The sequence below is a fragment of the Salvelinus fontinalis genome, chromosome 3 (assembly GCF_029448725.1).
Source record: "Salvelinus fontinalis isolate EN_2023a chromosome 3, ASM2944872v1, whole genome shotgun sequence".
Lineage (NCBI taxonomy): Eukaryota > Metazoa > Chordata > Actinopteri > Salmoniformes > Salmonidae > Salvelinus > Salvelinus fontinalis.
The window spans coordinates 23,884,721-23,897,788 of NC_074667.1; the positions used below are offsets into that span (position 1 = coordinate 23,884,721).

Here is a 13,068-nt window from a genome sequence, read left to right on the forward strand (position 1 = left end):
ACATGAGTTTTTTTTTAGTGCCATGTTTTCTTCTAAGCTCATTCCGAATCATCAGTCCTTATGTAAATCACCGATCAAAGCAAGTGCAAAGTAGCCTGCTCCTGTCTAGACGCCCAGTGTGCTGTCCATGGTGCTGATTATAATTTCTCTCCCCCCCCCCCCCCCCCTCACTCTCCCTCTCTCTCTCTATCTCTCTTTCTCTCTCTCACACACACACACACACACACCCTCCTCCGCTCTGTTTTCCCCAAGTGCACCATCTCCCTGCCTCAACTGCCTTGCCTCACAGTGCCCATGTCTAGGCTGTCTCCCTAATGCAAACGTGAATTAACTTCCCAGTAATGGGGATCGCTGTGAACCGGGGCGCTCGCATTTCCACCTAAGCGGAGAGAGACAGACAGCACGGACGAAAAACAGACTCGACGTCGATGAAGTGTGCGATTTAATAACTGGAGCACCGCGTCCGTTTATCATACTCGTGCTTATAAGCGTTTCTTTTACTCTCAAAAAAAGAGCCCCACTCGGCAAGTTATCGCCAATAAGACCAGGATAACAAGTCTGTTAAACACCTCTACAGACCGACAAAATAGCAAAGTTGATGACCCAGAAGGTATGATTTGAAAAATGTTGAATTCATTGTGTTATGTGGCGTTTGTTGTTTAGGCAAATAGCCTCACCAAAAACATGACAGGAATATTCATGTTTATATGTTTGGAGAAAGCCAGTTATGTTATTCAGCGACTGCATACGTGTTTTTCATAAATTTATTCTGACTGCAGTAGTCTAGACTGTAGATGGGGTTTGAATCATTGTGTTTTGAATTCACAGGAATGAATTGATGCCGGTTGACACATGTAAAAAAAAAAGAGAGAGAGAGAAAGTGGGTTATTTCAGCCGCTTGTGTGACATGTAGCCCTGTCGTGTTGTCCATCCGTATGAAGCTTCATTTTACAGCGATCATCACTATTCAACGAAATAAATAATATGAGCAATAATGTTGAACATAGAGAGGTTTTTTTCCATTGGCGAAAGAGGGGGGTTGGGCGACGACCAATTTGAATGCAGGAGGAAGAGTGTAATATTAGTAATTTATTGAGATACAGTATAGTTCTCCTAGTTTTATTTCGCGCATGCCAATGAAACTTGTATGATCAAAGTGTGGTCACACAGTTTAAAAGATTCAGTCTCAAATGCTGTCGAGCATCTAGCCTGCTCATGTGGAGCAAATTGTCTGGCTGTTGAAAGCGCAAGTGAAAGAAAAGCACGTTTGGTTTTGAAGGTAAGAGGAGGAAGTGCGAGAGCTGTTACAATGTCAACATTGATCCTTGCGGTAGCCTTATCCGTGGTTTTTGAGTTGGCCTATTTATTGTTTTGCGCAGCCTGAAAAAGATTGCAATACTTGGATGAAACCAAAGCTGGGCAGGGGGGAAAAATTGAGCTTACCACACGCTGGGTTGTCAGGTGGCACTGATGTGAGTCTTGTTAGCAATGCTTGCCTGCTTCCAACACCTACGAGTCGTTCATGGGCCAGAGTACCATATGTCCACCTACTTTGAAGGTTGACACATTATCCAGAGCCGGCTGGAGCTTTTAGGGGGGCCTTGAGTGAGATTTGGTTTAGGGGGGGCCCGACGAAGTGGGCACTTATTTTTGACAGCGGAGAGAAAAATATATGTTTTAAAGTTATTTTCCTGCAATTCTACACATTTTTTCCATGTGGCACAGAGAAAATGTTGCAGTTTTAAGGCAAGTTAACTGCAGTTCTACACATTTTGCCAAGAGGCGGAGAGAAAATGTCCCAATGTTATAATGAATTTCCTGCAATTCTACACATTTAGCTATGACTTATGACATGTTAATGATATCTGAGTGAGAGTGACTAACAAAATCGATGGTGGTCCCCTGGAATCAGGGCCCCTGGGCACGTGCCCGGTCAGTATTCGTTCACGATTACTACATGTTTAGATAACTGGCTAGACTAACATACCAATCTAAAAATTGTTAGCTGACATGGCTAATTGAGTGGCTGTCAGTCAGTGACTGACAAAACAAGGGAAAACTGCTGAAGCTCAACCAAATTTCGAACTTCAACCTTGTATTTTACTATTCTAACTTTCAACAGTAAGTTGAGACCCCGACTGAGTTCCAAAAGGTTATGTCGCTTATGCCCGAAGCCGGCCCTGACATTATGTAACTAACTTCTCTTGCCTCCCTCTATGACTTTGTCAGTGACAGAGAACCCTTGAAGTCACCTATCCTACTACCCTCGGGGTATAAGGGTGTGATGAGGATGTGGAGTTCTTCACATGTTTTCTGGAAGGGAGCAACGATGACTCGTCTAGCTAGAGATGACGACCGTGTCCTCACTCTGGCACAGACTCTGTCCCACAATTATAGAGTCATTTATACTACGAGGCAAAATGAGTCGCCGCGTCTAATTCACAGAGTGACAGACGCACCACGCACCTGGGCAAAGATAGACTGCTAATCAAAATAAATCGATAGCATTTTTTCCCACACCATTCATTTATATGTAGTCCATTATATCAAATAGACTTCAGCAGCTCTCCCTCTACAGTGAGATTGCCATGAGGATAAGAGTTATGTTTGGCACTGAATAGTATGTGCGCCATAATGCTCCCGACTCTACAGTATTAGGTCACTGTGTCTTTCATGCCATCAAATTAACATTGGGTTTAGCGCCGGCGCCCTTTGAACATGGGCTTTTTTTCAAATGACCTCAATAGCGTGGCCTAACTGCATTAGCGGCTTCAGTTAGAAAAAAATGTCTGGAAAAGAGAAGAGAGCTGCCAGGCTATGGGAGCTTGCAGACAGTTTTGAGTCTCTTTTTCTCTCTCATTTTCACTCTATCACTCTCGTTTTCACTCTCATTTTCACTCTATTCTCTCTGGCTGCACCCATGCCAAACTTTCAGTATCTCTCACCATGCTCCCTCTCTCTTTCACACACACACACACACACACACACACACACACACACACACGCACACACACACACACACACACACACACACACACACACACACACACACACACACACACACACACACACACACACACACACACACACACACACACACACACACACACACACAAAGGTTACTATAGTTTTGCGTTTTTATATTCGTTTTTTTATACGTTTTTTATTTGATTTGAAATTCAGTTTAGTTTAAGTTTTTATTTAGTATTAGTTGTATAAAAACAGTTTTATCTCATTTTATATTATTTCGTTTTAGTTTTCGGGACACAAAGCATGCTTAGGAGGCTAGGAGCCATTTGTGTTTTATAGTGTGTCACTTCTTGCAAATGGGGTCAGTCATAGGTTAGGGGCTCGATTCAATAAGCATTGCCGAAGTTCAGCGCTATAGCGCTCCTAACAGCAAAACCACCTGATTTCACGTGGAAAATGTGAAAGCGTGTTTTTGGAACACTTCACATGTGATCACATTATCACGTGTGCAATTTCATGTTATCACATGTTGCTTTACATATTGTCACATGTTATCACATTAAAACACGTTTAGTTTTTTACAATTCACATGTGATCACGTGAAATTCATGTGGTTTTCCGTAAGGTGCCTGTCATGTCAAATAGTGTCCCCCTCTACGTCACAATATTAGCGTCCGTTGGTATATCAACGGTGTGACGACCTAATGATTGGAATTTTGGAGATCATTACAGCCTAAATGACGTTCTTTTCATCATCGGTATGTAAACAAGGCTGTTTCCCGCGACAATTTCCCTGTTTAAACAAGTTCTTTTTTTAGCTAATTAAATGAAAACATTCATTCAAACTACTTTTGTGTACCTTGTTAACATTACAACTTGAAGTCCACGTCTTAAACGTTGCTAGCTTTCGGAAATGGCAAAGAAAACATGGAATCTGCGTGACACGTTAAATGTACTTACCTTACAGATCAGGAAGTCAGCTAATTTCCACTCCGTTCATATGCAAATCAGTTTGATTCATACACTGACTTGTCTGGCTGTCATGTTTTTATTTTAACCTGCCCTTCCCTTATCTATAATTTCAGTAGTTCTCTATTATGATTAAAAATATATATATATCTTGCATAGCTCATATATGTATCTATTGTAGGTCCTAGGATACAACTACGAATAATGTGGAACAAATAAATACCATCAAAGGATACCTTACAACTCACAATAATGAACACTTTGAAGAGGGAGACTTCCAAGTGCAGGCGCTGCTGCTCTCTTTGTTCTGAGTGTTTACAGTGCTAGTGTTTTTAGTTCGTCTGTGTATCTCAAATAGTATGTGCCCAGTTTCATAGAGCGAGAAAACTTTCTTGGCGGATAATGACGACAACAGTAGCTGTAGATGATGTCATGAAAAGGGTGGAGGGTGGTTGGTGATGGAGGACATCTGGTGGGTCCACGTCTGGGTGTTGGACAGAACCCCGAGGTCCTGGAGAACAGGAGCAGAGTTCAAAGAAAAACGGGTTGGAGATGTTTAACAAGCAAACACACAGGTTACACTTCCCTGTGAGAAAATGTGACGGACTAGTGCAGCGTTTTCAAATGAATTAACAGCAGGCAATCATTTTTACCTGGTCAAAAACCTCCACATCCTTCTCAGTCCGTGCCTGAAGGTGGTCCTCGAAGGCGTTCTGATCTGGTTCGACAACTTCCACCAGATCAGGTGGGGTTTCAGTGATCTGAAAGTACGTTACACAAAATTAGCCATTGACAAAACAACAACACTAAGTCAATCACAACATTTGAAAGACTACAGTTTATGCAGTAATTGTGTATACAATCGCGTTGTTTACCTCAGTCAACAGCTGCGGCTCCCGTCCGTACTCGGCCTGGATGCTGCTGCTGTGTGCAAAGAGAATCACCTTCAGGTTGTTCTCCCACACTTCCTGGAACCAATCAAGGGACTTGCCCATGGCAGTCTTGAGCGTCTGGTTGGTCAATTCACCAAACCTGGAGGAGGGGGTGTGGAAGCGATATCTTTTGAAATATTTCGGATTATGTACCATAGAAAAACAAAAACAAATTTGACAATTGTTAACAAACAACATTTTATTTCAAACCCTGTTTTAAATAAGCTTTTAACTAATGATGTTTATACCACACTAATTCCTTACCGGCATAATTCTTTGTATATCAATTCAGTGTTTGTAATGTTTGTTTACATTATGACCTGCCCCAAACCCTGCTGTGCCCATTCTTATATAAAACCTATATTTAACTCCAATTGTTTTACAGTGACCTACATAATGGGTAAAAATAAAGCTCATATCTCACATCTCCTAACCCCAGGAGTATAAGGGCAGGTCATTACTATTTCCTTGATTTGCGCATAGAGGCTTGGTTTCATAGGATAGTATATGGCAGGGGCAGGACATGCATTATGTATAGCTCATGCTGTATTGAATATCTGCCGAGATGGAGGTGTGCATTCCAGTTCTCAGATGGACAGCTAGATTACACCATGTTGCATCAATGAGAGAAAGCTGAATTCTGAGAGTGAGATCAAAAAAAAATCTAAAATCCAGAGCTTCCATTCCCCCAAGATAGCTGTTGCAAACATTTTCTATATTTTCTTGTGAGCTGGTAGATTTTTGAAACCATTGATGTTTGCTCATCCATTGCAAAGGGATGGTTGTGGATGTGAGTAATTATGGTTATCTGACAAGAGAGGGAAAAGAGAGAAATAATGGTGGAAGTCATTATATTGGCTTCCCAGGCTGAGGTATGCGGATGGAAAGGGGCAGCAAGCACAGGAGGATTCATACACAGAGGAAACGCTTGGAATTTGAAGCTAACACAAACAGATAAGGTAGCAACTGTTTATATTTAAACAACCTTACTCGAGGTAAGATGTCCTCCCTCTCTGCTTTTGTGTTAATCACAGGCCTAGCATCTGTAGAGAAAAAAGGCAAGCTATGACTTCATATCAATATATGTGCTTTGTTTTGGTGTAATATATCCTTTCAGTGAAGCTATAACCTATAAAGATCACAGCTTTGCTTTGTTTGACTTCAAACTAGGCCCACCTAGGGTGAATCATTTTCCCTAGCTTGAGAGCAAAAACATTCGTCGGACTTTAAATTACTTTCCTGAGCATTTGCCACGTCTTGTCAAAAGAGTGAATAATTTAGCCTGTGGAAATGTCAAACAGCCACTCTCAGTATGCGAAAAGATGTTTGGGCTTTTGAAAAGTCAGCCAGAGATGTTAAAGCACTGACAAGAGAAGCTAGCTTGGCTTCTAATGAGCCAGTTGAAATGCAACAGAGATCAACAAAGAATATTGAAAAGGAAGTGATGTTGGTGTTGCACAGCGATAGTTCATGCTGAACAGAATTAATCAGCAGTCTGATAACTCAAGGAGAACACTGTTTGCCAGGAAGGAAAGTGTGAATTGCATTGGGCGTTTTCTCCTAAACATTGCCGTTAGGTGTGAAATGACGCTATCTGCCATTGATTGTCTCTTCTTGTCGGTAACAGAACATTTCAGGCTTGTACCCTTAAAATGATCACTATCGTTGTACATGTGTTATTTCATTTAAAAAATATATATTTTCAATGCATCGGAGATTGTAGGCTACCTTCTCATGGGCAGTTACTTTGTTACAGTAGCATCATGTACTTTACAGGCCTTTCGTTGTTTGTGCAAAGGAGAAAATGAAAACCAGCAGGTGCTACAGAACTGAAAAGCAGCAGCACTACAGAACTGAAAACCAGCAGGACTGCAGAACACAAGTGGTGGTATCCTGCACTCCTGCCTCGTTCCCTGTGGGTTCTTTCCCGAACTCGGGTGATTGGAGTGTGGTCCTGCTGTCTTCTCCAACCTTCTCCCCCTCTCAGACTTCTCCTGGGTCTCCGTGGAGACCGGATGGGAATAGAGTTAGTAAGAGACTCTTGACATCAATAAAGTACTCCCCAGTCATCCCAACACGAAGCGATATGCCTCTAATTAAAACGTCTGTCTTCACCAAGGTGTGTGTGTGCGTGTGTGGGGGATCTGCTTAGTCACGGGCGCTAAGGGTGCAAGTTACCTGGCAGGCCGTTAATAGCGACGCGAGCCGCCCATCTCTGAGAAACAAGACTGGCACGATGCCAAAACTCATGTCATGGCTGGGGTTGGTCTATGTTGCTGTGCTGAGAAAGTTGTTATTCTACACACAGGCAGCAAGGACAGGTCTCAGGTTGAGGCAGTGCTAGCGAGTGATACGGCCGGTTTGTGGCTAACTGCTAAATGAGAGTGTTAAGCCTAGAAGGTGGACAGGGGTTCTTTAGTTTTCGAATATGGTGAAATGAGTTGTATATTTGGGTGTTTCCATACTGCAGGACTTGTTTTGCTATACTGTATGTGAGTTGTTTTTTTTAAACGATTTTTCAAGTACATTGGCCTCTAGCCAGAGACAGTGAAGAAAGACAGGATAGCAAGGAGAGATGGGGTGCTAGAAAGGCAGCGCCGGTAACTGCTCGACTACCACAGGCCACACATGAGTTAACTCATGTTTCGAGTTTCAAAGTTTATTCGCCACGTGCACAGGACACAACCGGTGTAAAACAGTACATTGTGATTCTTACCTTGGGAGCTCTTTCCAACAATGCAGTGATAATAATGATAGAGATAACAATAGAAAAAAGAACACATAAAAGTAGAAATAAAAACGACGCAAGCACCACAGTGGGAGTTAATTATTAAAGAAACACAAGAATGCAAGTATACTGAACAAAACATATAAACACAACATGCAACAATTGAAACTATTATACTGAGTTACAGTTATATAAAGGAAATCAGTCAATTGAAATAAATTCATTAGGCCCTAATCTTTGGATTCCACATGACTGGGCAGGGGCACAGCCATGGGTGGGCATGGGAGGGCATAGGCCGACCCACTGGGGAGCCAGGCCCAGCCAATCAGAAAGAGTTTTTCCCCACAAAAGCGCTTTATTACAGACAGAAATACTCCTCAGTTTCATCAGCTGTCCGGATGGCTGGTCTCAGACGATCCCGCAGGTGATGATGCCGGATGTGGATGTCCTGGACTGCCATGGTGGGTTGCGGTTGTGGGGCAAGTTGGACGAACTAACACATTCTCTAAAACGATGTTGGAGGCGGTTTATGGTAGAGAATTGAACATTAAATTACCTGGCAACAGCTCTGGTTGACATTCCTGCAGTCAGCATGCCAATTGCATTCTACCTCAAAACTTAAGTAATCTGTGGCGTTGTGTGACAAAACTGCACATTTTAGAGTGGCCTTTTATTGTTCCCAGCACAAGGTGCACCTGTATAATGATCATCCTGTTTAATCAGCTTCTTGATATGCCACACCTGTCAGGTGGATGGATTATCTTGGCAAAGGAGAAATGCTCACTAACAGGGATGTAGCCAAATTTGTGCACAACATTAGAGAGAAATAAGCTTTTTGTGCTAATGGAACATTTCTGAGATCTTTTATTGCATCTCATGAAACACTTTACATGTTGCATTTATATTTTTGTTCAGTATATATACAGGTCAGTGCCAGTACCTTATTCAATGTGCAGGGGTACTGGAGTAGTTGAGGTGGGTTTATACATACAAAGTGATTGGTAGTAGGATACCTGAATACATGTAAACTGGGCTGAAAAGTGACTGGTAGCAGTAATGTATAAATACTTATAGTAATATATATATAAATATATATATATATATATGGGGGCCTAGCCATAATAGCTATGATAATGGCCTGCCCAGCATTTTCATACATGACCCTAAACATGATGGGATGCTAATTACTTAATTAACTCCGGAACCACACCTGTGTGGAAGCACATGCTTTCAGTAAACTTTGCAGGCGATTCCTCATTTACTCAAGTGATTGCGTTATTTTGGCAGTTACATTTTAGTCATTTAGCAGACACTCTTATCTAGATCAACTAGTGTTTAAGTGCCTTGCTTAAAGGTACATTGACAGATTTTCACCTAGTCAGCTCGTGGATTCAGACCAATTACTTTTCCGTTTCTGGCCCAACAATCTTAACCGCTACGCTACCTGCACCCTCTCAGTTACCTGTACATTACATCTGCAATGGATTTTCCAATAGAGATAGCGACTTCAACATCCAATCGCGATATTATAATCTACCAGCTCTCACAGTCTCAAGTCAGAATTAAACGTTCATCCATGTTACTCAAACATCAAATTTCGAAGTTGTTCCAAACGTCAAATTTTGATTACGTTTAGGTTTACGTTTAGGCATTAACTCTGAATTTTTAAGGTTAGGCATTAACTCTGAATTTGTAAGGTTAGGCATCAACTCAGAATAGTTAAGGTAACGGTTAAGGTTAGGGACATGCTTAAAACAGAATTCTTGAAAAATTATTTTGAACGCACAACCTTTGGATCCAAAGGCAGATGCTTTTGCTCTTTCACAATCTACAACATACTAGCAAAACTGAAACCTACTTGAAGGTAAGCATGCTCATTATTGGCCCTAGTGACCGGTTTCCACATCAGTTCCTGACGTTCTCAGACAAGGATGGACGTTGAATACTGACTTGTATCACGGGTGACCTTGCTGATAATACTCGGTGCAGTTTTGCGTAGAAAATGCATTTGGAATACATCGTAATCACCTGTGGCTTTAGGACCCGTCCCCATTTGGCCCTCGGAATCCCATGATGCTTCTGTACTGACCTTGAGCATCCCTGGGTTCAAATACTTTGAGCATTTTCTCTAGCCTGCCCTGGAGTGCCAGATGGGCGGAGTTTTGCAGTTTTGCGACTATTCTATTGGTTCTGTTGCGCAGGGCAGGCTAATCAATTCCAGCTCAATTATTTGAAATTAATTGAAATACTATTTGAAACAAAGTCTGAGCTAGAGTCAGATCTTCAGCACCACAGTGAGTGGGACCCATTCACTTCAATCTAATTAACAGGCCAGCCTAATAGAATATCCGATCCCCAATCATTGACAGTGCAGCAGAGACGTGCGCAAGTAACCATGCTAATCTATAATGGATGAGGGCCAATGGAGTGTGAAATAGCCTTATGATGACTTGGTATTGGATTTTTTTGCTATGTCTATGTGTGTGTGCGAGCGTGGAGGTGGAGGAAGCAGTTGGTTCCTGTCCGGGTGCGATGAAGGCTTCTGCTATGTGCAACAGTATGACTGCTTGGGCTGTAATGCCTATCAGATCCCCAATAATTGACAGCGCAGCGGAGACTTTTGCAACTGACCCATTCAAACGTTTTCTACTGTGTCCTGAAGTCCAAAATAGCATTAGTTCGCATTGCTAGTGCATCACTTCATGCTACTTAGGACTTTCATACAAACCCAAGCATGGTAGACCTTTCCTTCTGTCAAACTACCTAGTGGCCTTATGGGTGGAATGTTATTCATATTTTTCATTATTTCATAATTAAAAACCCACCCAAATTCCAGTGTTTCTATGTTAAACAGTTTTGTTAAAGTTCAGTCTTCTGTGATGTATATAAAGTGTAATATTGGGATGCAAACTCAAAATATAATTCATTTCAACTCTAAATCTTCATAGTCCAGGTGTCTTCTTTCTTTTAAGCCCATAACTATGTGTGAGGGGTATACTTTTTGTTTCAAAGTAGATTTGTTTAAGACTACCAAGAAGCACTCTGTGTGACCCTGATTTAGGCCATTGCAGTTAAAGGTTAAGTCCTTCAAGTTTCTGAGAGCAGACCACCCCTCCCCCCTCTTTCTTTCCCTTTCCACCCTACCTAGATAGAGGAGTATTTTTAGAGGTTTGACCATGGCCTCTTTAACTCAAGGCTGTGACAAATAGAGACACCAGAGAGAGAGAGAGAGAGAGAGAGAGATAAAGTGAATGAGAGAGAGAGAGAGAAAGGCGGAGTTAGAGAGGAAGAAAAACCACCTCTCACTCCCCTCTGATTGCTAATTTGTCTCCACCTCACCCCATCAATCTTCCATGTCACCCAGAGAATCGATTTTGACAAGTCATGGTACCACAATAACCCCTAATATAGGCTTTGCTTTATAAGGAAATACCCACATTGGTCTTCCTAACCATGACTGTCCCAACTCAATACTGTAGCCTATCTGTTGCCTCTTGGCACTCTCTTCAACTCTCTCCTGTTTCTCTCCCTCCCTCTCACACCCCTCTCTCTCTTTCTCTCTCCATCCCTCTATCTCCCTCCGCAAACCTAATGACCAGTCTATTCCAGACTCCAGCAGCGTACATTTAAAATGCAGATCCCTCTCTCCTCTCTCTGAATGGCCTCAATCAAATTGCCTTTCTTCCTAGTATGAATGATAGCCTGGACGCTAACTACCCAGCCTGTTTCTGGAAGGCCCCGGCACATCCCTAACTCTAATGGAGAGAAAATGGGCATCTCTCGACAGATGCATCTCTGTGAGGAGCCGGTCAAGCTGCCAATAGCTCAATTATAACAGTCACCGGTCCTTAGGTGACTGTTACTTAGAATGTATTGTGGTGCCAAAAGGTGAGATATAGGCCTGGTATGCAGTGAACTCTTATCCGAGCATTAGCACGAATCCGAGGACACAGTTTTAGATCCATCTCGCAAGGAGGTGAAATAATTATTTGAGAATTGGACTGAGATTCTCTTATTTCTTTTTTTTTTTTTTTTTTACTGAAAGGCTTCATTCTGACTGTCGCTGGATAAGAAACTAGAGATGTGCCCTACCTTACTCATTCCAGTTGTTATGGGAACATTGGCATGGCATCTCTCCCCATCGATGGGACGGTGAAAGGGGGATACCTGGTCAGTTGTGCAACTGAAGGCATTCAACTGAAATGTGTCTTCTGCATTTAACCCAACTCATCCGAATTAGAGCGGTACAGGGGACCTGCCTTAATTGACATCCTCAGCACCTGAGGAGCAGATGCTGGGCATTAGCTGCCTTCTTCAAGGGCAGAAATTTTTCCACCTTGCCGGCTCGGGGATTCAAACCAGCAGCCTTTCTGTTACTGGTCCAATGCTCCTAACTGCTAGGCTACCTGCCTCAACCAGGTTGGCTGACATCATCACAAAAAGAATCAGACAGCTAGCAGCAATGACAAGAAGCCGCTCGTTTCAGCTTGTTGTATCTTGTTATTGATACCATGTCCTGTTTTGAGGTGTTTTGATTGATGTCATGTCTGTGCTAATATGGCAGAAATGTGTCAGCTAGCCAACCAACATCTGAACCTATGTATTTGAGTATTTATGTTTACAATAAACTATGGAGACAAAATATAGTTTACATGTTGTCAACCGTCTAAGCCAAGCCCGTCTGTTTTGACCCATAATTGCACACACGTCGGTTTTGTCGCTAAACAACCAACCCGTCTATTGGGGTGAACAGAATCAATTAACCGACGGTGTCTGTGACTAGAATACTGCATAGTGTCATCTGATTTTGCTGTTGAGCGACTGAGATGCAGTTGTCAGAGCACGTTGCTGACTCTCAATAACTCTGTTGCAGCCTTAGAGTCTAGGGCCCTATAAGGAATGGCCCTATAAGGAAGGGCCCTATAAGGAATGCAGAGCAAATCATAATAGCATAATGTGACATAATACTTCCTGATGCCTTCACAAGCATGTGTTGTTAACGTGGGCTTTAGCACTATAGTAGTGACATTTGACGACGTTTCCTGTAAAGAAAGTCGAAGTAGCCTTCCTAACAAAATACATGAGGTTTTTAACCTGGTCAACATAAATAATATTCATATCTTGGCCTTGACCGAAACGCATTTAGATGCATCTGTAAATGATGGGCAAATGAACATTCAAGGATATAGTCTACTGAGAAGGGACAGGAATCATAGATATAGTCTACTGAGAAGAGATAGGAATCATAGATATAGTCTACTGAGAAGGGACAGGAATAGGAATGGTGGGGGTGTAGCACTGTATATTCAGAATCATATACCTTTTAAGAGGAGGGATGACATTAATGTATGTCAAATAGAGGCACTATGGGCTCAAGTACATCTGCCTCACCAGGCAGCCATATTGGTGGGATGTGTGTATAGACCTCCTAGCTCTAAGGTGTCCTATCTGGATGACTTATGTACTGGG

The 13,068-nt window shown here is 42.2% G+C and overlaps 1 protein-coding gene across 6 annotated transcripts in view; it reads left to right on the forward strand.

Moving 5' to 3' along the window:
* The first annotated feature begins 214 nt into the window (after positions 1-214).
* Positions 215-13,068, forward strand: part of LOC129841435 (disks large-associated protein 4-like) — a 243,014-nt gene continuing 230,160 nt past the window's right edge. For all 6 annotated transcript variants that reach the window (XM_055909702.1, XM_055909710.1, XM_055909727.1 and 3 more), the window contains exon 1: positions 215-610. The gene's annotated coding sequence lies outside the window, so the exon portion shown is untranslated. The remainder of the gene's footprint in view (positions 611-13,068) is intronic.